The following is a 23208-nucleotide window of genomic DNA, read 5'->3' as shown; positions in this document are numbered from 1 at the left end:
GTTTAGCCTAGAAAATACTACCAATTAGTGGGCCTAGAAACAGAATAAATTCTACATCTTAACCCAATGTTACAGTGTGAGTACGGTGATTCCTGCTCCTGCCACAGGTCACTTCTGGCCCAGTTTCATTCTTGTGTAGCCTCATGCCTTGGTCTTACTGCTGATAGCCATTTCAATCCTAACTCTTCCCAAGTCCCATGAGAACCATAGTCAGTCTCTCTAAGAGAGAAATACTACTCTCTCCTAGTTACCAAATTTTCTAACCCATAAATCTTCCATACAAATACAAGTATTTATCTAAAATTGTATTTCAACCCTTGGCACCAAAAACATTCTCATTCCATGTAGTTTGAAAAATATATATATACTTGCTGGGAGACAGAAAAACTGGGTTGCAGTTTTGATCCCCTAATTAAAACTAAACCACCTTGTGAATTAGAGCATTTGTTACTTAAATTTATGCCTGCGCTCCCAGATCAGAGGAATTACAATTATCCTCCCTAAACTATGTAGGGATATTATAATAATTGAATGAGATACAATATTTGGGTGTAATAAATTTCAAAGGTGATTATTATCAATATGTCTATTTGCCAATGCTTTCTTTTATAACTCAGCTACTTTAGCTCAAAACTCTGCCAGATATTGGCAGCAAGGCTAATGTTTTAAAGACACCAGTTCTCAGAGAGAGTATCCACCACATAAAGAACTGAGCTCATTCACCTAAGATAGTGGAAGGCCCTTAGTTGCTTCTCCTACTTCTCAAATAACAGCAAATAGGTTCGAGTGGAGGCCAATTCTAACTCCACACAATAGAACTCTTTTCACTGATAAACTTTTTACAGGTTCTAAAGTTAATACCCAAATTCACAACAAACTATCCTCATCACCAATGTTCTTACACACACTTTCTAGAAGTGCTTGGTACTACACCATTTATTGTTAAACAGACACAAAGAAAAGTCCCCATCCAATGGTGGAAAAAAAGAATCAAGGGTTCTACAGCAATTACCACTACCTGGAATCTTCCACAATGACACAGTATTCCCAAACTATATCTGATACCAGGCAGCAATACACAAAAGGTACACTAATACTTCAATGGCCCAGGAACACTGAAGAAGAACTTGCTTTTTACAATGTCTTTACACTTCTTTCAACTAGTTTATCCATATTTTACCCATTACACTTTGATAAAAAAGTAATGGTCTAGTTTCCCAATGTGTGACCTAAGAAATACATGCTCAAAGGAATGTTAAATGGTTAAGGGTTATGAGCTGGGAAAGCACCATATTAAACAAAATGATTACACTGCCTTTGGTGGGGCTTCTTGGAAACAAAGTGCTGCATGCTGATGAGAGCTTATAAATCACCAACAGGTCAACCAGTATCATTTCCCAAATTTATTTGATCATAAAATCTCCCAACCTATCCTCAAGCTGACCTCAAGACTAGAGTTTCTTTGCAAAGCACAAAACGAAACACACACACACACACACACACACAAAAAAAAAACCAGGGGAAAGGCTAAATTAATTCCCCTTTTACTTCCTTTTACTCAGAAAGCTTGCTTACCAGTTCTCAATATAGTTTTGTGAGTTTTTCAAAGGAGAGAAGATTGCAGTTCATCAGACATAATATTTATCCATAGATTTTCTGTACCTAGCCTTATTCAAAAATATTCAACAACTGCTCCTAGGCCCAGGAAGCTACTCCAATGAAACAACCATATCTTTGAGGCATTGTGGAGGAGCAAATAATGACTGTATGAGCAGTTGTGAGATGCTCAAAGATAGCCACAGGATTGAGCTCTTCCACCACGTACTAGCCTCGGTGTTTTGGATTTGCTGTTTGGAGCATTCCTGAGGCATACTATGTATATAAGACAAAGCTAAAGGTAAAGTAAGATGATAGGTAAGGTTAAAGGGCTTCTTATAAAAATTCATCCCTCAGACAGCTCAAACCACAAATCCAAACTTGAAAAGCCAAACCCAACAGTTCCCAAGTATGCCCCAGGCAGCTCACATGTATCCAAGAGGTCCTAACTGTGTCAGTTCTAAACCGGAGTATTTCAGCTGATCCCTGAGATATTCTTTAAAATACCGATGGTTTCACTCATAACAGGAGCATAAAGACCCAGAGGAAAAATAGTAATAATGAACAACTACATACCAGAGACATTTTACAGGGGTGGAATGGGGAATGGGATAAAAAATGGGGGGCGGGGAGGGGAAGGACATGCATGGGATTATGGTGATGGCACATGGGTGAACTGGTGATGGGAAGTCCATGGGGATTACAATTGAGATAGAAAAGGTACAAAATGATGTAAAAATGAACTATTGTAATTAAAAAAATGAAAAAACAGGCCCTCCCTGGTGGCGCAGCGGGTTAAGGCACAGCACTAAGAAGCTAAAGCCACTTCAGCCAAGAGTTCGATCCATATGCCCCGGAGGTGATTCACATGGCGCAGCAGACCTCTCCTGACCTGCCCACTGCAACCCTTAGCAGTGTACTTTATTGATCTGCCTGTTCTGCTTCCCACTCTGTCTCTGGTGAATCCTCTCACCACCCTTGTACCTCTGGCTTGTGCCCCAGTTCTGTATGCAAAAATAAACAAATCTTTAAAAAGTAATAAATAAAAACTTTATAGATGAAAAGGTGTTATGAGTAAGCAAATACCATATGTAACTCCCAGATCCCTGCAGCTCCCTTTTTATATACCACTGGCTTAGGCCACTGCTCCCTGTAACTTGAGGGAACTAGTTTTTCATAATGCTAAGTAGTACTTCTGAGTAATCCAACACTCATCAGAATAGGTATCAATACACCTTTGACACAAACATTAGGATGGCTATTAAACCAAAAAATGGAAAGTAACAAGTGTTAATGAAGACATGGAAAAAAAACAGAACCCTTGCAAGGTGCGGGGAGAAACTGTATACATGGGAAACAGTTTAGCAGATTCTCTAAGAAGTTAAACACTGAATTCTATATGACCCAGAAATCCCATTTCTGGATATACAGGCAAAAGAAGTGAAAGCAGGGGCTCAATAGATAATTTTACACCTATTCACAGCAGTATTATTCACAACTGCCAAAAAAGTGGGGAAACTCTAATGGCGCTCAACAGATGAATGGATAAACAGATTGTAGTACATAAATGTGATAGAACATTACTCAACCTTAAAAGGAGTGAAATTCTGACACAAGCTACAACATAGGTGAGCTGTGAGAACATTATGTAAATGAAATAAGCCAGACACAAAAAGAAAAAAATTCTCTGATTCTAACAATATAAGGTATCAAAACAGGCAAATTTGCAGACAGAAAATACAATAGTTTACCAGAGATAGGAGAGCGTTGTTTAAAAGGCACAGAATTTCTGTTTGGGGTAATGAAAATGTTCTGCATACAGATATTAGTAGTGAGAGTTACAAAAGACTGCCAGTGCACTTACTACTGATGAACTGTACACTTAACAAAGGTTTAAATAGCAAAGCCTTCAATAAATGGTGCTGGGAAAACTGGATCGCTGCATGCAAAAGAATGAAGTTGGACTACTGCCTCACACCATGCACAAAAACCAATTAGAAATGGATTAAAGAACTAGACATAAGACCCGAAATCATAAAATATCTAGAAGAAAAGATGAGTGACGTACTATACGACATACACCTCAGTAACATCTTTAAAGATGTATCACCCAAAACAAGGGTAGTGAAGGAAAGGATAAACAGCTGGGACTACATCAAGTTAAAGAGCTTCTGTACAGCAAAAGAGACATTACACAAAAAAAGAGACACTGCACTGATTGAGAGAAAATTTTTGCACATAAAATACTAATGACAAAGGACTGATTGCAACGAGCTGGTTAAACTCAACAAAAATAAAGTGAACAACCCCATCAAAAAACAGGCAGAAGAGCTAGAGACACTTCTCCAAAAAGGAAATGTAGACAGTCAACAGGCATATGAAAAAATGTTCAACATCACTTGTAATGAGGGAAATGCAAATTAAAACCACAATGAGATACCATCTCACACCAGTGAAAATGGCACATATTAAAACAACTAGCAACAACAAATGTTGGTGAGGATGTGGAGAGAAAGGAACTCTTCTGCACTGCTGATGGGAATGCAAACTGTTCCAGCCACTATGGAAAGCTGTGTGAAGGCTCCTCAAACTACTAAAAATGGCGCCTCCATCCGATCTAGCAATTCTACTCCTAGGAATCTACCCAAAGGATACAAAAACATTAATTCAAAAGGACACCTGCACCCCTATGTTTACTGCAGTGCAATTTACAATAGGTAAGCTATGGAAGCAACCCAAAGCCCAAAAATACATGACAGGGTCAAGATGTGGCAGATTTACATGATGCAATATTATTCAGCAATCAAAAAGGTAAAGCTCATGCACTTTGCTGCAACATGGATGGAGCTGGGATTACGCTCAGTGAAATAAGCCAGAAAGAAAAAAAAATTATCAAGTGGTCTGTAAAAATGTAGAGGAATCAAATAAGGAATTGGAGAGAAGGGGGAAGTAACTATAATAAAGTAAAAATCAAAATCATCAAGCAATTATAAATCAGAGACATTCCTTAGGGGAGGAGAAGGGAGAAGGAGAAGGATCAGGAAAGGCGTGGGAAGAGCACAGAGGACTATGGTGATAGCACAGAGGTGAATTCGTGGTGGAAATTTCATGGGGAAATCATACACTGCACCAAAATGAAGGATGATGTAATAAATGTATTTTGAAAATAAAAAAAATCTATAAAAATAAATAGAAACACTTATCACAATGCAAATATCTAAATGAATTTTGGAAGAAATACAAACACACTCATACTATCAAATAATCCACATAACATGGTTTATTTTGATTTTGTTTTAATCTTTGCTGGGTCATGTTCATCGTTTCTCTCATGTGGGCAAAGTTCTTGGTTTCTCTTTCTCTTGTCTTTAAACTGTACCCAATCCACAATTCTAGGAGGTGTTAACTCTCCTGACCCCTAATTTAAATAAATATTTTATCCTAAAACTAAATCCCCACATAAATATTAAAGAAAAGGAAGAGATGGGGACTGGGTGTGAAATGAAGGGAAGGAAGAAGGAAGGACCACTGACTTGGTTATTTTTAAGTTTACACAACATAAATACCCCATGGGATTCCCTTGTGTGGTAAGATAGACTATCAGGTTATCAAGTTGACCAAAACCAGGACCCACCTGCTACACATTTCATTCATCCTACTATACTTTTATATACCACTCAATGCTTTATTTCCTTTCAAAAGCTATTCCACAAGTGTTGAACAAGAGTCCTTCAGATGTTTACTAAACCAAGCCACTATTTATTTCATGGTACAGAGAAATCAGAGGTCCCCAAATCTCCAACTCATTGAGGAAGCAGAATCTGCCTATGCAAGGAACACATTGGGAATGGTGGGAGCCACACTCTTCATTATGAAATATAAGTCCTGTGAACACATCTGCAGGTAAACACAACTATAGTCTTCAGTCAGTGCTTTACAACTGCAGGTAAATATAACTATATACTCTTCAGTCAGTTATCTAAACTCCAAAATTTAGGAAACAGGCAAGTAAACTTGAAACTACCATTTATAATGGCTCCACTCAGGATATCTTTACTTTACAATGGTAAGAAAGCAAAATGCATTCAGTAGAAAATGTACTTCCAATTCTGAATGAGAATTTTTTTTATAAGTTTTTGTAAAGCTAATTATTATTAAGTTACATGAGTTATTCAGCACTGTATTATAGAAAAGGTTCAGGGCTTCAGTGGTGCAAGAGGTTAAGTCTCAGCACTATGAAGCTAGTGGCAGCCACTGCAGCACTAGTTTGATCCCTAGCCAGGGAGCTAACCCACATGGCACAGCAGACCTCTCCTGTCTTGCCCACTGCTCCCCTCGGCAGTGTACTTCAGTCAATCTTCTTATCCTGCTAGCCACTGTTTCTGGTGAATTCTCTCACCCCCACCCCTGCACCTCTGGCCCTACACCCCAGCTCTTGTATGCATAAATAAAATAAATCTTGAGAAAAGGTTCATGTCAGAAAGAGTCTGCAGGCTAATGGGTGTTTAAGGCTAATGGGTGTTTAAGCACATTTAAGGTAGGCTAAGCTGGACTATGATGTTTGGTGGGTTAAGTGTATTCAGTCAATTTTCCACTTACAGTATTTTCAACTTAGAAACCTCATCATAAGTCTAGGAAGATCTGTGGATTGTTTATGTCAGGAATTATTAGCAAAGACCCTCACTATTTTCCTAATCTTGCTGCTGCTAGTCTGTAGGAGGTAAAATAGAGAAAAAGGAGAGTAGTGTGGAAAAAGACATTATCTTTTCCCAGAGATTGAGTGAGAAAAAAATTGTTTTCCTAGAAAGCAGTTCTTTCTTTACATGACCTTATAGATAGATGGAATTCTTCCTCCATAGCACCTTGTGGTATCTCTGGGTCAATCTAGTCACATACGTTTGCCACATACACTTAAACAAAATAAAAGAACATTTAAGGAGAATCTTGAGGAACAAAGACCATACTAAATCTCAAGTGATCTACTGGAATGTAGTCTTGAAGGAGGATACTAAACCTCTCTGGATTTTGTCCCATTTCTTTCCAAAGGCTTCTGCTCAACTTTAATCTTTGGGCTGGAGAGACAACATGTAGGAGCTAAGTTAAAACCTTCTGGGTACCTGTTCATTGCTGCTTTATTTACAATTGGAAAGACATGGAAACAACCCAAATGCCCAAAAGTAGATGACTGGATTAACAAGATGTGGTACATATACACAATGGAATACTACTCAGCAACCAAAAAAAAAAAATAAACACATGCCTTTTGCAGCAACATGGGTGGAGCTGAAAAGATCATGCTTAGCGAGATAAGCCAGAAAGAAAAGGAAAAATACCGGATGGTTTTACTCATAGCAGGAGTATAACGGACCAGGCAAGAAAATAGTGATAATAATGAACAGCTATAAACCAGAGACATTTTATGGGGGTAGAGTGGGGAATGGGATCAAAAACAGTGGGAGAAGGGAAATGCATGGAACTATGGTGATGGCACACAGATGATTTGATGATGGGAAGCCCACAGGGATTACAACTAAAATGGAAAAATGCACAATATGATGTAAAAATAAACTATTATTTTAAAAAAACCTTTTGGGTACCAGTAGAAAATACCATTAAAGCATGTTTTGGATTAATGTGAGTTGAATGGGAAGGCTGCTTTTTACTTCTGAAAACTGAACTACAAGATATCAGGGGCTTTTTGCAGCCTTGATACCTGTTAATTGCGTTGCTGGAGCTCAAGAATAAAAGCAAAGGACAGTTTTAGTCAGAACTAAAAAACAAACAACAACAAAAAAAAAAAGACACAACAGTTCTAACCCAGCCACCCTTGACTATAACCCCTGAGGTGTAACCCAAAATGTTCAGTTTATACTGGTGTAGCTGTTCTTAGATTACAGAGCACATTCTTATACTCCATCATTTGATAAAATACATTAAAGTGTTATTAAAACAAAATTACCATCTTCCAACCTCTGTCAAAACACTTTTATGTTAAAAATTTTTCTGACAAGAATTCTGCCCAAGGTCATTTCTGTCTCTCTGCAAACCTATTATCATAGTGACCATTTCTATTCTCAGTGCCTCAAAGATAACCTCTAGAAGACTCTCAAATCTACATGTTCAACTAAACATGGGCATTCAAACCCTAATATGTGAGATCCAGATAGTTCCATGTTCACTCATATCCTATCACCTCAAACATGGCACTTCCCACCCAAATATTCCTGTTCTGTCAAGAGTACCATCACTCTCAGACATCCTGGTATAGAACACTGGTCTCAGCCTTGACTCTTTCTCTCCACTTTGTGAAATCATGACTATTCCTTTTTAACAAAAATATATTGACAACTTATTCTGTACAAAGCATATATGTGCTAGTTTGAGTTCGCTCTTTCCACTTTCTCAACCCTAACGTGGGCCTCATAATTATACATTTAACATTGCAATATTTCCTCCACAGACCTCCCTGTCTCCAGTCTCGCTCTTGTACCCCAAACAAATCTACAATGCTATTTGTGCTCACAAGTTTTCAGCAATTCCCAAATTTCTCTTGGGTAATGTTAAAATACTAAGACATATCCAACTTTCCAACCCCCATCTTCCACAAATCTTCTATAAATGTAACACTAATACTAGCATGATCTTAAAATTTCCCCCAATTCTTAAGGTATCTAAATCTCATTTCACTTTCCTAAGGATATACAATAATGAGACTCCTTCCATATATTTGCTTATACTTTCTTTCTCCTCCTCAATCTCTTGCTTCTACTAGTGACAGAGAATGACCATTATCTCTCACATCTATTTCAAAAGAAATGCCTTGCTCAGCACAGGCATCCAGAAAAAAAGACTTGACTGACAAATGGGAAATCCTCTAAAGCCAGAGGAATTTCTGGTGCAGTATCAGAGGTGCGACGTTCTTTATATACAAAGAGGACGTTACAAAGAAGCAGTCATTTGATATATATTTATTAAGTATCATTTATATGTGCTCTGAAGCATGTTGTAGAAATGTGTTAATTTGAGTCTTGAACCACTGTAGCATCATGTAGTAAAAATATTTAAAATTGTACTTTTTTTTTTAATTTCTAGGAAAAATGAGGTTTGAATTTCAGGCAATTATAAAGATCTGCAATCATTCTTGTTAAGGAGAGGGTTGAGGAGGGGGCATTAGGATTAAAAATTATTTAACCGGGGCCCTCCCTGGTGGCGCTGCAGGTTAAAGCACAGCACTGAGAATCTGAAGCCACTTCCGCATGAGTTCGATTCCCACCTGCCCCGGAGGTGACCACATGGCGTGGCAGACCTCTCCTGACCCGCCCGCTGCTCCCCTCAGCAGTGTACTCCGTCGATCTGCCTGTTCTGTTCTCCGCTCTGTCTCTGGTGAAGCCTCTCGCCGCCCCTGAGCCTCTGGCCTGTACCCCAGTTCTGTATGCACAAATAAATAAATCTTTAAAAAAAAAAAAGTTATTTAACCCAACTTAATCCAGGTACTGGACAGATACATGTCTATACTCTTACCTCTTTCTCTCCTCACACGCACATATCTATTAAAACAAATATTTTTTGCAGGTTAAAGGTAAGAATTTTAAAGAATCATTCTGTTTTCTGAACTGCTCCACAGACACCTAAAAGCAGTACTACTAAAGATAACTGCATAAAAACAGATAGTGGTACAGGCAGAATTGACTTGAATCACAAAGCACAGAAATAGCAATCAATGGATAATCTGGACATACTCTAAAAAGTTCAGTAGTCCTGTACATCAGGGACCTGGATTCCTCTTCAAAGCGAAGTGTCTCCTTCCTCCTTACTCAGGTTTGACACTTCTTCAAAAGTAGCATAAATACACATGACAATTTGCAAAATTCTTTCCTGTACTGTGTGAAATGGGCCACCCTGCCAGTACAGAACGACAGAACAGCTGAGCTGGTACAAAGATTTTGGGCACAGACCTACAAAGAGATTGTGAACACAATTCAACAATGAGAAAAACTGGCATACTCTTGAGATTCAATCTGGATTCGAAATCAAAGGTTCTGCTTTTGACTACTATCATTAAATGACTATTTGGCATTTCGTTCCAGATTCTCACTTGCCTTCATTCATCTGTAAATACAACACTCTCCCCTTTTACTTTGCAGAGCCTTGCTTTGCAGGATACTGTGATTCCCAATAATACATAAAGTATCTAGTCCTCACAAAAACATTCAATTAATGGTGGCTGTTTGTTTTTTTTTTTTTAAAGATTTATTTATTTGTGCATACAGAACTGGGGTACAGACCAGAGGCTCAGGGGCGGCGAGAGGCTTCACCAGAGACAGAGCAGAGAGCAGAACAGGCAGATCGAGGAAGTACACTGCTGAGGGGAGCAGCGGGCGGGTCAGGAGAGGTCTGCCACGCCATGTGGTCACCTCCGGGGCAGGCGGGAATCGAACTCATGCGAAGTGGCTTTAGCTTCTCAGTGCTGTGCTTTAACCCGCTGCGCCACCAGGGAGGGCTCAAATGGTGGCTGTTTTTATTCTCAGTGTCCTTCTTTGGTTTAAGATGTTCCTGGGATGTTGCTGCTTTGAAGGAATACACCCAAATTCAACCCAGGCCTTATATTGTCTAAATCCCTTACTAATCACAGAAACCCAACTGCCTGGAACAAGGGTGAATAAGGGATATGCAGGCAGTACAAGTCATCTGAAACCCTAGCCTCCAGTTTTATGAGGCTGAATGACAATTATGCTGGCTTAATCAGAAAACGAATCTTTGAATTCATAAAGTTGCAAACGAGTCAGCTCTGTATACAATAAAGAACTGGTAGATAAATGACCAGCGGGGAAAGTTTTCTTGAGAGATTACTGCTGTTAATTGCTCAATTATGTACAACTTATCTCTTCTTTATATATGTATATATAACATACTTAGGCATATGAAAAAATGGCTTCATCACAGATTCTGGGCTGAAGTAAGATTTAACATTCTATTCATACTACATGAATAAAACACACATACATACACAGTTCAACCAATAATATACTTGTCTCCACAGGACTAGGGCTCAAAATCAATCAAAGAAAGCAGACTATCAAACTGTTAGGGGGAAAGTATAGAATAAAACCAGCAACTATCATAAAAGTACACAGTAATAGAATCTGCTCTACCTTCCTATCAGGTACCCAGTATTCTTATAACCCTCCAATCAGAGGCAAGAATAAAATTCATTTACACTAGTTTATTAGTTCTTAACTTTGGGAGTTCAGATAATTCACATTATTATTAAGCTATAAAACAAAGGTAACAGACCAGCAAAAGTCCAATTAAAAATTAGAGACAAGCGAAAGTCCAATTAAAAATTACAGCAAAGGTCTCAAACTGGACTACAGTCACAATCAATTCCTATTTCTGGGTCTTGTTGGGCCCACATATTAATGTTTTTTTTTAAAAATTACATTTTAACTGTCCATACTTAAATTGAAGACTTCAATAAGACTTCTGATAAAATTTCTGAATCCTGGTATCATACACCACTCTCTTAGGAGGAAAAAAATCAGCCAGATAACATTGGGTACATATTTCTAGCAAGTTCACTTAAACTGAACTTCCTGAACAAAATATTCCCTGCTCTCTGGTTTGCTCCAATCTCCTCTCCACCCCCAGTTCCATTTTACAGATGGAAATTGAAATTCGGAGCTAGCAAAAAAAAAAAACCTGCTTGTGAATATAGGTAACACCAGAGTTATCATTCTTTATTTTTCAACTCAACCTCCAAATAAAAGGTAATGTTAAAAAAGGCATTTAAAAAAACTGGTACATGAACGTCTATATAGCAGTTTAATTAGTAACAACCAAAAATCTGGAAGAACCCAAATATCCATCAACTGATAAATGAATAGAGAAATGGTGGTCTATATATCTTCAAGCACTCAAGTGATACTAGAAACATAAATCTCAAAAGCATTTTGTTAAGTAAAAACGGTGAGACTCAAAAGACAACACATCTTATATGATTGCATTTATATGGAAATCCAGAAAAGACCAAAGTAGAAAATAAACCAGTGGGATAAAGGGGGGTCATGAGATGGAAAAGTTCTGTATCATAACTGTAGCAGTGTTTAGATGGCTGCATACATATATCAAAAGTAAAAACTGGGTGAATTCTTTATGAAAATTTATATGCCCGGAAGACTGATTTAGAAGTGGAGGTTATGGCCTCCCTGGTGGCTTAGAGGTTAAGACTCAGTACTATCACCACTGTGGCCTGAGATCAATCTCCTGCCAGAGAGCTGACCCACATGGCACAACAGACCTTGCCTGTTTTGCCCACTGCTCTCCTTAGCAGTGTTATTTCAGTAAATCCACCTGTTCTGATTCCCACTATGTCTCTAGCAAATCCTCTTAACCCCTGACCCGTTGCATTTCTGGTCTTCACTCCAGTTTTCTACAAATAAATAATTTTTTTTATTTTAAAAAAAGCAGAATTTAGGGCCCTCCCTGGTGGCACAGCAGGTTAAAGCGCAGCACTAAGAATCTAAAGCCACTTCCGCATGAGTTCGAGCACTGCCTGCACCCGAGGTGATCCACATGGCGTGGCAGACCCTCTCCTGGACTGCTGGCTGCTCCCCTCAGCAGTGTACTTCGTCGATCTGCCTGTTCTGCTCCCCACTCTGTCTCTGGTGAATCCTCTCGTCGCCCCTGGTCTGGCCTGTACCCCAGTTCTGTATGCATAAATAAATAAATCTTAAAAAAAAAAAAGCAGAATTTAGAAAGAAGTGTAAAACCACAGGGTACTATCATCCCTGCTTAGGAAAAGATGAGATCTGTACTGGACCTCACTCGTCAAAGATCACCTTTAAGTTGCTGAGTAAGTAGGAAACACAGCATGTGAGTACTTATATTCTGTACTGCAGCCTATGAAAAGTAGCATCTTTAAATACAAAGGAAAATGCTTCCTAAATAGACATTTGTAACATGGGTAAGTGATACTTAGACAGGTATCAAAGACAGGTTGACCTCAGAAGATTTCCCAGCAGGGAATTAACTAAGACATACCTCACTATTCATATGCAGAGTTAAGCAGATAGCATGAATTTTTTGTTTTTAATTCAAGCAAAAGGAAAAGTAAAAAAAGGGAAAAGAAACCCAAATGGAATAAAGGAAGGGATGGAGGCAAGGGACACATTGGATTGAAATCAAAGCCACCTCGGTACTGACAGATTAAGAGAGAGAAGAGAGGTACTCAGACCTTGATGAGGAACTAAAAGAAAAACTAAAAACTTGGGAGGAAGAGATCAACCAACCAAAGTCAGAACTACAGAGAAATGATTGGAGACCTATCTGTGCAGAGCAGGCCTAGGAGAATTTAAGATTTTCCCCCTAAGTTAAGGGGAAGGCCAAAAAAGCTCTCCCCTGTTCAGTCTCGCAAAGGAACCTCATCTTCATCTCCAGTCCTTATCCCCTTAGTAGAAACCTCATCTCCAGCCTCACCCCACACATCTCATATACTTTTCATACCATCTTGAGTGGATCAGAATGCTTCCTTCTTTGTTCTTCAAGCCCAGTTTAAATGTCACCCTTTCTATAAATCTTCTTCACCCTTCCCGGGTAGTGTTAGTAGGCCATTTTTAATAATTTCAGAACACTGTATTCTAACTATTATCATAATGTTGAGCTGCAATGTCTGTCTCCTCTAATAGTATTTCAACTGCAACTCAGGGAGTAGATTCAATAGTAGTAACAAAAATCCTCACTAAAACTAAAAAACAGCTTAAAAAATATAATAAATCCACTTCATCTTACACAACAGAGCAGGATGCTGGAAACCATGCTGTTTTAAAAGACTCTACTATAAACCTGTGCAATAAAAGTATATACATCCTGCCCCCTTGTTCCTTCCCATGCCATCAAGGAATTATCCTTTTGTTATATTTTTACAATGCTTTAAATTTCTCAGTAAATGGCAAATATATAACAGAGAAGGCAAATTCCATCAGGAGTGCCCTATGTAGCTGTAAAAGGAACATGTTGAATTCTGAAAGACATTGCATTATATATAGAAGAAAATTAAGTACAAAGAGGTCTGAAGAAAACTGGACAAGAGATTGGCAAGTTCATGATGCTTTCATAAAATACTATCAAAGTCAACAATACCCAAAGATAAGTGAAAACATGACTTTGTAACAAAAAAATGTGAAAGTGGCTTTGGTGTTAAAAGGACAAGGTGATGGGATGATTAGAGTTGCTGGGAATTCACAGGGAGATGAGAAGTTTAGAAAGTTTAGGGAGCATTCCAATACAGCCATTGGAAGAAAAGTCATGAACTGGTAAAAAGGTACACGAGCTGGTGACAGACTGGCATGATACCAGTCACAAAGTACACTCCAAGTTTTCCCCAAGGCAGCCACCCCACGCCCAACCAAAGTGAAAACAGACTTACTAGCAAAAATTATTTTTAATGCTGCTCCCCAAAAGAGGACCCCGCTATACAGAGGGAACAAGTACCCCAGACATCTACTAAGAGGTTCCACTCACATTTGCCAAGCACCAGAGACAAATGTGCCAAGCAATACTGACAAATCCAAAGAACAAAGCACAACATTTTTTTTGTACCTGGAGGGTGTATTCAACAAATCTAACTAATGGAATGTATCTAAAAAACTAACAAAAGAATTTGAGGGATTTTTACACATCATCAAAATAGCTTCTCTATAAACTCTCATAAAGGCAATGAAAGCTTTTTATTTGAGTAGATAATTAAAATTCTTCCCTTTCAACTAAGAAAGCCCAACATCTCTACTAATAGTAGACTTAATTATTACCTTCCAGAGGAGTAGTTTTTAATAATTAACTCATCTATTTAAATAGTTTAGAAGCACTAGAAGGTGTCTGGAACAAATGGGAGGTGCTGGGAATAGAGAAATAAGAGGCAGAGTCTGACCTCAAGGAGCTAACCATTAAATGTGTAGAGAAAACACTGTAAAGTGAGGCAAATGCTAATAAAAATAAAATGAGGACTGAAACTCAGAAAGAAAAATCAAATCCAGATTTGAGAGGTGGCTCCCAGCAGACTAAAGTATTAACATATTCACAGTAGCAGAGCTTGAGAACACAAAAACAATTTCCCAATATCCTTCTGTAAAACAGAAAACATCATTAATCCCTACTATTACAAATGAATAAACTGAACTACCCAGAGTCACCTAGGAAGCTTACAGAACTAGAATCTAGATTACAGTCCACACCATCCTTTTCCATCTTAAAAGATCAGTAATACATTCTTTCTTTCTAAACTTTCATATCTGTATTTGAATTCCAGCTCAAATCATCAAAAAACTGATGAAATATTACATGAAAATAAAGCAAGAAGCTATCTATGAAGAAATTAAGTATGTGCCTGTGTATTATTTTTAGGCCATGCCATCTCTGCTTCAGTGGGCACGTAGCAACACTTGACATTTTTCAAGGAAGGTAACGGAAAGCAACTTCTTTTTGAGTTTTGTCTGAAAAAATGTCCTACCCTACTTAAGTAATTCTACAAACATCTCAGGCAATAGCACAATGAATGTTATTTCAAATTAACTGCATGCCAAATATAAGAGCTAAATGTGTTTACCCGCTTGGCTAACATCTTTTGAAAACAGCTTTTCAGTTTCGTTAGGAATATGCTAAATGCCCTGCTAAACTGCAATAAGGATCATACCCATGCATATATGAAAATTTCATATCTTAATATATTAGGTATCATATCTTAAAAGTTTTTCAATCAGGAACATATCTCTAAAATAATCAGGACTCAACATACCAACATTTGTTTTGAGCAGTTTTCCAGAAAACATCTATTTGCAAATAAAATAAAGGATAACATTCCCTTGTGCTACTATTAAAATTATTCAAAGCAGGAGATAATGTACAGTCTCAAATTTTATCTGAAGTGCGTATCTATGTATTCTACAAGATGGTAACATCCACTATGATAACATCTAAGTACTTAAAACAAAGTGATATCTTAGAACAGGGATTGACAGACAAGCTAGTTTTTGACCACTGCCTATTCTTGTGAGGTTTTACTGGCACATAGTCTCTGGCTATTTTCATGCTACAATTTGCAGAGTTGAATAGCCATGACAGAAACTATGTGGCTCACAAAAATTATTTATTCATTACTTGACCCAACACAGAAAGTTTGTTGAACCCCACCTTAGAACCACAAGAACCAACGATCTAACAAACTTATGTCTAGCCTAAGAATTCATCTAATTTGCAAGATGAACTACTGAAAGAGTCAGAATTCTTCCTTAAAACATCCAAGTACAAATCCACGCAGAAACAACCCTCTACTGATTCATTCAAAATCTGTAATACTAAATACTAATTTTTAAATGGTGAATATGCTTCTTAAACTTTTTAAAACTGATACAGCAATAAAATTACATAAATTTCATTATACTTTCAATGCCGTTTGTATTTAGTTAACCATCAGGAGCCATACTAGGTATTCCTTTACTCCTTATACTGAAGAATCCATACATTCTGGAATCCACAAGCAGCAAACTAATAAGCTAAACAGAACCTATCTTTGTATAAGTTTGTTTTCACCTGCATGACAGACAGAATTGGGATGATAGGTGGTGCACCCAAAACTCTTCTTGTGGATGTTGTTAGTTGTTAGCCTTTTCTAGCTTACCACTCTAAAATCTCAAAGCTACTATCTCATTTACATAAGTGACACCCAAATAAGTCTTAGTGATCCTATATGCCATTAGAGAACATTATGTTATTCAATGCTAACCGAATTTGTCAGTCAATGGGACAGTGAAAATGGCACTGAATAAGTATCAATGGAAATTTTAAGATTAGCGATAACCATTTTATAACTAATAATGGCATTGTAAAGGGCTAGGGTGGGAAAGCCAGCACAATACTAATAGATGAAATAATAACTAGTAAAAAAAAGTTTTTTTTTTTTGCTATAAAAGTTATATTTAAGTCTGGAGTCTATTAAAGAGTCTTCGATTAGTTTTACGTAGTCTTAATAGAACTGTGCACAAAACATGTCAAATTACTACAGAAATCGCTAAGCCATTTATTTAGCAATTACTATCTTCAGCTAACAACATAGGAGGTAATGCAAATTTCTAAGAAAACACAATCTAAAGCCTGTTCCTACCCCAAAATGCGGCCACAGCCTGGAAACCTTGACAATGGAGTCACCGATTGTAAACTGATGGTAACATAAAGCTAAATTAAGCATTTATAAATTCAACAGAATGCCAAAACAATCACCACACAATTAAAGTGATTTTCTAATTAGTCATACCACTCCCTCCCAAATCACCATCTTTGGAATTACTCCAAGATTTGTATTAAAGGCAGATGAGAAGAATATTTAAAAGTACAAACAAGTGACAACCAGTTTACCACGAGCACAAAATTTCCGTAATAATCTCACTTTCTGCTTTTAAAAACACACCTTCATCCTATTCGAAAGACAAAGTTCTAAAAAAAAAAAAAAAAACCTCCAAATCTAATTAATTTTCTTAAGGATCACTTCTCTCATTAAGTTGATTTACATGCGCTACCATTTAATGTGAGCAGGAGGAGCGAATTAATATTAATACTAGGGCAAGCACAGATGGCCTGTGCTCGATCTTTAAAAGGTATCCTGAGGAAAAATGGAAACCCCGCCCTGCCCATAACTTTCTCGGTTTTTCTAGTTCTGGTTTTCTCTGAGCAAAATCCAGAAAAGCAGAACTTCCTTCTCAATGCCTGCCTCTATCTGAGGCCTGCTGCAGAAATTCGGAACACTAGTTTTCCAAGTACCTCCTTAAGGTAGTCTTAAGGTTCAAGTCCGCTCAGAAACAGTAGAAAGGTTTGCTTTCTTGGGCGGGCAATTACTGGGTATGGCAGCCGGGTTTGTCAGGAAGCGAAGGGCCGAGAAAGAGGGAGAATCCAGAGATGGAGCTCCATATCTAGTCCCAGGAACCATCCCCAGGGGCGGATGCACTGCCTTCGGTACTTCCCTGCCTCCTCTGCTCGGGTGGGGAGAGCGGGTTCAGGCTCCCCTGAGCTACTTCCATGTCCGATGGGACTCGCCTTCGGACACCAGAAACGCCCCCGGCCCGGTTCCCTCGCCCTTTGCCCTGTCTCCTCCCCTCTCGGTGACCCACCACCACCGGTCCCCTCCCATCTAACATGGCCGCCCCACCCGCCCCACCCCCGGCACAGCCGAACCAATTGGAGCCCAGCGGCACCGCCTCCCCTGCGCCCATTGGCGAGATCGCTTCCATCCGCCTGCCCCATTGGAAACAGGGCCTGCCACTCCGCGTTGAGGACTCCGCCCCCCTAGCCGCTTCAAGCTGCTTTGAGAAGACATATAAACAAATCCCGAGAGGGAGGCCCCTCTCGCCAGTCACCGGGGCGGGGACGAAAAGAGGGAGCGACTACCCCCGAGACACCCCTGTCCGGGCCCCCCCACCCTGAGCCCGCGCCTCTTCGTCTCCTGCCAGCCGGGTTCCAACCTTCCCGTCTCTGGCCCTTCCTCACACGCCCCTCTCTCTCCTCCTCCCCCGCCAGCCTCGCCTCCCCTCCCTTCCCGGGCCCCTCCCACCCGCTCGCTTCTCTGACAGGCCGGTTGCCGGCTGCCACGGCCTCCGACTCAGAAGCAGCGGTGGAAGGCCGGGTGGCCTGGTAGCACAGACGCCCAGCACTGCCCACCCCTGGCCTAGACTGCCACCCGCCCGTGGGTTCCCTCTACCGCCGCCCCGCGCTTTTATATAACCGTCCCGGGCCGGGGGTGGGGGAGGGGAGCCGAAGCCCCCGTGCCGGGCCAGCGGCAGTCTTGCGGGCCGCGCGCCCCTAGACTCGGCCCTGGTCCCGGCCCCCCGCCCCGCGCCGGCCCGGCCCAGAGCCCCGGCGCCGCTGACTCCTAGGCCGGCGGCCCTCCTCCGCCCCCCGCTCGGCTGGTTCCCTAGCCCAGGCCCCTGCGGTCTCGGGATAGCGGGCAGCGGCGCTCACCTGTGGGTGTGGAGGCGGCTCAGGAGCTGGATCCAGTTCCGCTGCAGGGGCCGCGGCCCCTCTCCATGCTGCCTCGGGTTTGTTTTGTTTATGTCCTTCCTGACGGGTTCCCGGAAATCGCGTGACTCGCCCCCCTCACGTGGGCCGCGGCGAGGAGGAGGAGGGAGGCGGGGGCCCGCCGACCTCGGGCCAATCGCGAGGCGTTCTGAAACTCCACCAATCAGGGGCTCGAGTTGGCAAGGCACCCTTGTCACCTGACGCCGGAGAGGCGGGTTGCCGGGAAAAACCAGGAAGAGGGGGCGGAACGGGGGCTTGGCGTCTGCCACTGCAGCGTGGGCGTGGGGTGTGTCTGACACCCAGCCACACACGTTTGTAAGCGATGTTCGTTTACAAAGGTTTGTATAGCCACCGTTTTAAATGATCTCTCTAATTACTCGAGGAGGCCGGATGTGTCGGTATATTTACATCTTAAGGTCACTGAAACTGGAAGGGCTAGAGGTTCAATAAAAGGTATTAACTTAGTCGGGAGGTTGTATCGATCTTATTTATGACTATCCTACCCATCCGAGCCTCTTAATTCACTGAGACTGACTTTGCCTCACTGTTGCGTTCATTCGATATTTATTGCTCACGTATCCCTCGATGGAGAAATCGATCGGGCTGGGCATCTTTGAGAAGACCACACACGTGTACAGAATGGGATCGAGGTTTTCTTTTGCTCCTTAGTCCTAATTGTAACAACAGCGACCCTTTATTGAAAGTGTACTATGTGGTGGACTTTTCTCATTTAGTTCTCCCCACAAGCAAGTGCAATTGTAATATGCCAATTTTTCAGATGGGAAAATTAAGGCTCAGGGGAATTAAATTACTTGCTCAGGTCCCACAGATAAGTGACCTGCTATATTATCCGCTGTACTTCCAGTCTTCTCTTTATACTCCTCAAAGGAACAAAATTTATCTTCTGAGAAAAGAGATTTGATTTTAGTAAGCAAAGGTAAAGAATTGGGTAACAACTGTTTGTCCAGATTCTTTCAGCATGCCAGTTTTCTCTTAGGCGTAATGGCCTTTTGGAAATGTGGCTCCTCTTGGCACAGATCTAGAGAAGTAGTAGAATGTCAACATTCAAAACTTTGGATACAGAAAGAGTTCTACAGATTATTAGCTTCAAGAGATTAGGGACTAGCCGAGTCATTTATCCTCTACCTGTCATGTCAATGTAGGCAGTCATTAAATACTGTTTGAATAGCAACCTGTATTTTAATGCTTGCTTTACTCTGTGTGAACCAGTACAAGTTTTTTAACCTCTGTAAAGCTCCTCTCCAAGTACCTCATGGAATGGATGTAAGAATTCAGTGAAATCTTATGGTGATTTAAACTGATAGCCAGCACTTAATGAGTGGCATATTAAATTGTTTCATGTACACCATTTACAAGCACTACTCTAGATTTAATGGCAAGTAACCTCCTGGGCTCCAGGAGGTTGACAGCTACCAACATAATACTTTTGCATGCATATAAATAGTAAGTCAGTGTATTCAATAGATACCTAAGAAGAAAATAGACATAAATCTCATCTCTGGTGATCCCGCGGGGATTACAATTGAGATGAAAAAAAAATGTACAAAATGATGTAAAAATAAACTGTTATAAAAAAAAAACACCTCATCTCTATCCTCCAAAATGCCCAGCACACAGTAGGGCCTCGATATTCAATTAAGGCTCGGGGTAATGGGCAGCGTTGCTCACCTGTGGATGTGGAGGCAGCTCAGGGGCTGGATCTAGTTCTGTAGCAGGGTTTGAAAAACCTAGCTTGGGAAGGTTGCGCCAATTTCCTCTCATTCATTCTCCCATATGAGATTCGTGCATTAAATCTCCATGGAATACATCATGAACTATTTTCTCTCCTAATACTATTTTTGGAAAAGTCCCAGCAGATGGTTAGCTCTTCCATTATTATACTGCCCTCTGGACACAGGCACATTCAACACCTCTATTCTGCTCCTTGAGGTCAAGGAACAGGCAGATTCTTCTCTTAGGACTAGGGTCTGCCCACTGACGATACTTACCAATGAACTGAATTGGATTCCCACCTTTGCATCTCTTGTTGTCTTGGAAAAGACCAAGTTTTGGCTAACAGAGACCTTTCCATTAAGGTTTGTTAACGACTATATCCTGCTCTGAAATGAATGAAATCACTGACTGCTAATTGATTTGTGTTTCTCAGGGGTTTTTTCCTGCCAGATTGTGCCACAATGTTGGCAGGAAGCTGGGACTCTGGAATAGTATTGACTTGAGGTTTAAGAGGCTCTTCTTGTTCTAGCCACAAAGTAGTAACCTACTGCCACTGGCACTTCCAAAGTGCTTAACCTTGTCCTGTAGAATCATTATGTGCTGGTGTAGCCTGAGTCAAATGTTTTACACAAACATGAGGCAAAACAATACTTAGGACTCCACTGAATTCTCAAAAATATTTTATTTCCAGATTAGGTAACATATTTACACAGTACAGAATTCAAAAATTATAAAAAGGTATTTAGAGAATATTGAATTTCCCTTGTACCATAGCTATTAATTTATCCTCAGAAGTAACCATGATTATTCACACTCCATGTATTGTTCCAGAGATAGCTTTTTTAAAGATTTATTTATTTATGCACACAAGAACTAGGGTACAGGCCAGAGGTGCAGGGGGTGAGAGCATTCAACAGAGACAGAGTGGGGAGCAGAGACAGGCAGATCCACTGAAATACACTGCTGAGGGGAGCATCAAACAAGACAAGAGAGGTGTGCCACACTATATGGGTCACCTCCCTGCCTGGGAATGAAACTCATGACGTACTGCAGTGACTATGGATAGCTTCATAGTGCTGCACTTTAACCGTTGTGCCACCAGGGAGGGCCCAGAGATAGTCTTTGTCTATATAGACATTTCACCCTAAACCTCAATGTATGTGGAACACTGTTCTTGGACCCAAGACCCTAATTTGAATGGTATAGGGTCCAGGTTAAGGGGGCTGGACCTCTCTGGGTTGCAATTTCTTCACCATGCGGAGTCTGGACTAGAACTGCATGTTCTCTGTGATATTTTAATATTCAGTTTTCCTGAAAGAATGAAAACAGTTGCCATCGGGTCCTAACTTCCCATTTGACCTAAAGTTTGTACTGTGTATAATTCACTAGAGCACAAATTGAGCCCCGCCTGCTGATCACGTACACGTCTGCTAAATGAATATTATCCTTGTGAGTTTAAGGATTTTTCTTTCCCGACCCCTCTGGACCTGTGTGATATTTAAGATTTCACAGCTTTAGAAGTGAGATTAATTAACTCAAAGCTGGAAAATCTCTAGGAAAAGCTGTGTCCCTCTGACACTTTTAAAAATGGACTTGCTTTCTGAGACTAGAGAATAACTGAGGCTGAATGTAAAAGAGATACAAATTGATAGTTGGCAATTGGCATCCATCCCTTCATCCATCTCTCCTGAAAAAAAATTATTTGAGGGGAGAATAAAGATCACTGCTTCCCATTGGTTTAAACTCTCATTAGGATGCAGTGTCTGACTGCTTTCTTCTCCTGAAAAGCGCCAAGTTCATTCCTTCCTTCTCAACTCTAGTCTATCATTTACTTATTTACCCTGATTCCTCATTCAGCAAACCCAGAACCAGGCCTGCTGTGGAATAGAAACTTAATGATTACTTATGATCGAAAAACACAGAATAACATCCAAATCCCATTTATCCTATTCTGGCTCTAGATGCCAGAACTTCTATGAAATCTATTTCTATCAGTTCTTCATCTGCCCTCGTTAATTCTCTACCACTCGGTTGAGTATGGATGTACTTGTTGCTTTGTATTATTTGTATCATTAGTGTTGATAGTATTTTTTCAGTTAAATCAAATGGCATAAATAGCAATACAACCTTGAATTATGAAGAACAAGGGACATGTCATTAGACAACAGAGTCAAGCCTGCATTTAGTAATGGGTTAGGGAAGGGAAGGGGGAGAAAGAAACTTACATCTGTCGGGAGCACATGAAGCCACAGTCCTTTCCCTGGAATCCTCAAGAACCTAATGAAGGAGACTGGCCTGAAAAGCTCACAATACAACACTAAAGCTTATAAGAGGGGAGCCCCTGGCACAGATGTTAAGAACATGGTATAAGAGTTTCCGGGCCATGTTCTTGCTAAATTATTTGGGTAAGTTTAGTAACCCACAGGTTCTCCTTGATCTTAGTCAAGGACTTTCAAGTTGTCTTGGAGGATTAAACCCAGGGAGGAGTGTGACTGGGATGGCAGCAAGAGAAGAAAAGCATGGCAAGAAATGGAGACAAACAATTCAGACTGTTTTATGATTCCGTTATCTTCCTGGGCAGCATTCCTGTCAAACTTGTTTTGTCTGTTTTGCTAAGAGTGAAAACTTCTGAAACAACAAATGGTTCATGTGGCTTTTTGTTTTGGGGTTTGGGGTTTTGTTTTCTTTCTTTCTTTGAACTTTTTTTTTGTCAGCACTGAGCTGAACATGCACTGTTAGTATCAGCAACTCTTACTGATAGCAAACCAGGAAGCCAGGGAGTGAGAACAATCTAACATTTGTTTGGGGTAAGATTCCCAA

The 23208-nt window shown here is 40.2% G+C and overlaps 1 protein-coding gene across 2 annotated transcripts in view; it reads right to left on the bottom strand.

The window, feature by feature from the left end:
- Positions 1-18652, bottom strand: part of CREBRF (CREB3 regulatory factor) — a 51689-nt gene extending 33037 nt beyond the window's left edge. For both annotated transcript variants that reach the window (XM_004679226.2, XM_012722566.1), the window contains exon 1: positions 18598-18652. The gene's annotated coding sequence lies outside the window, so the exon portion shown is untranslated. The remainder of the gene's footprint in view (positions 1-18597) is intronic.
- Positions 18653-23208: the final 4556 nt, after the last annotated feature.

This window comes from Condylura cristata, unplaced genomic scaffold (genome assembly GCF_000260355.1).
Source record: "Condylura cristata isolate star-nosed mole 26May11 unplaced genomic scaffold, ConCri1.0 scaffold00008, whole genome shotgun sequence".
NCBI lineage: Eukaryota > Metazoa > Chordata > Mammalia > Eulipotyphla > Talpidae > Condylura > Condylura cristata.
Note: the sequence above shows the minus strand (reverse complement) of the source record. Positions and strands in the feature narration are given on the sequence as shown.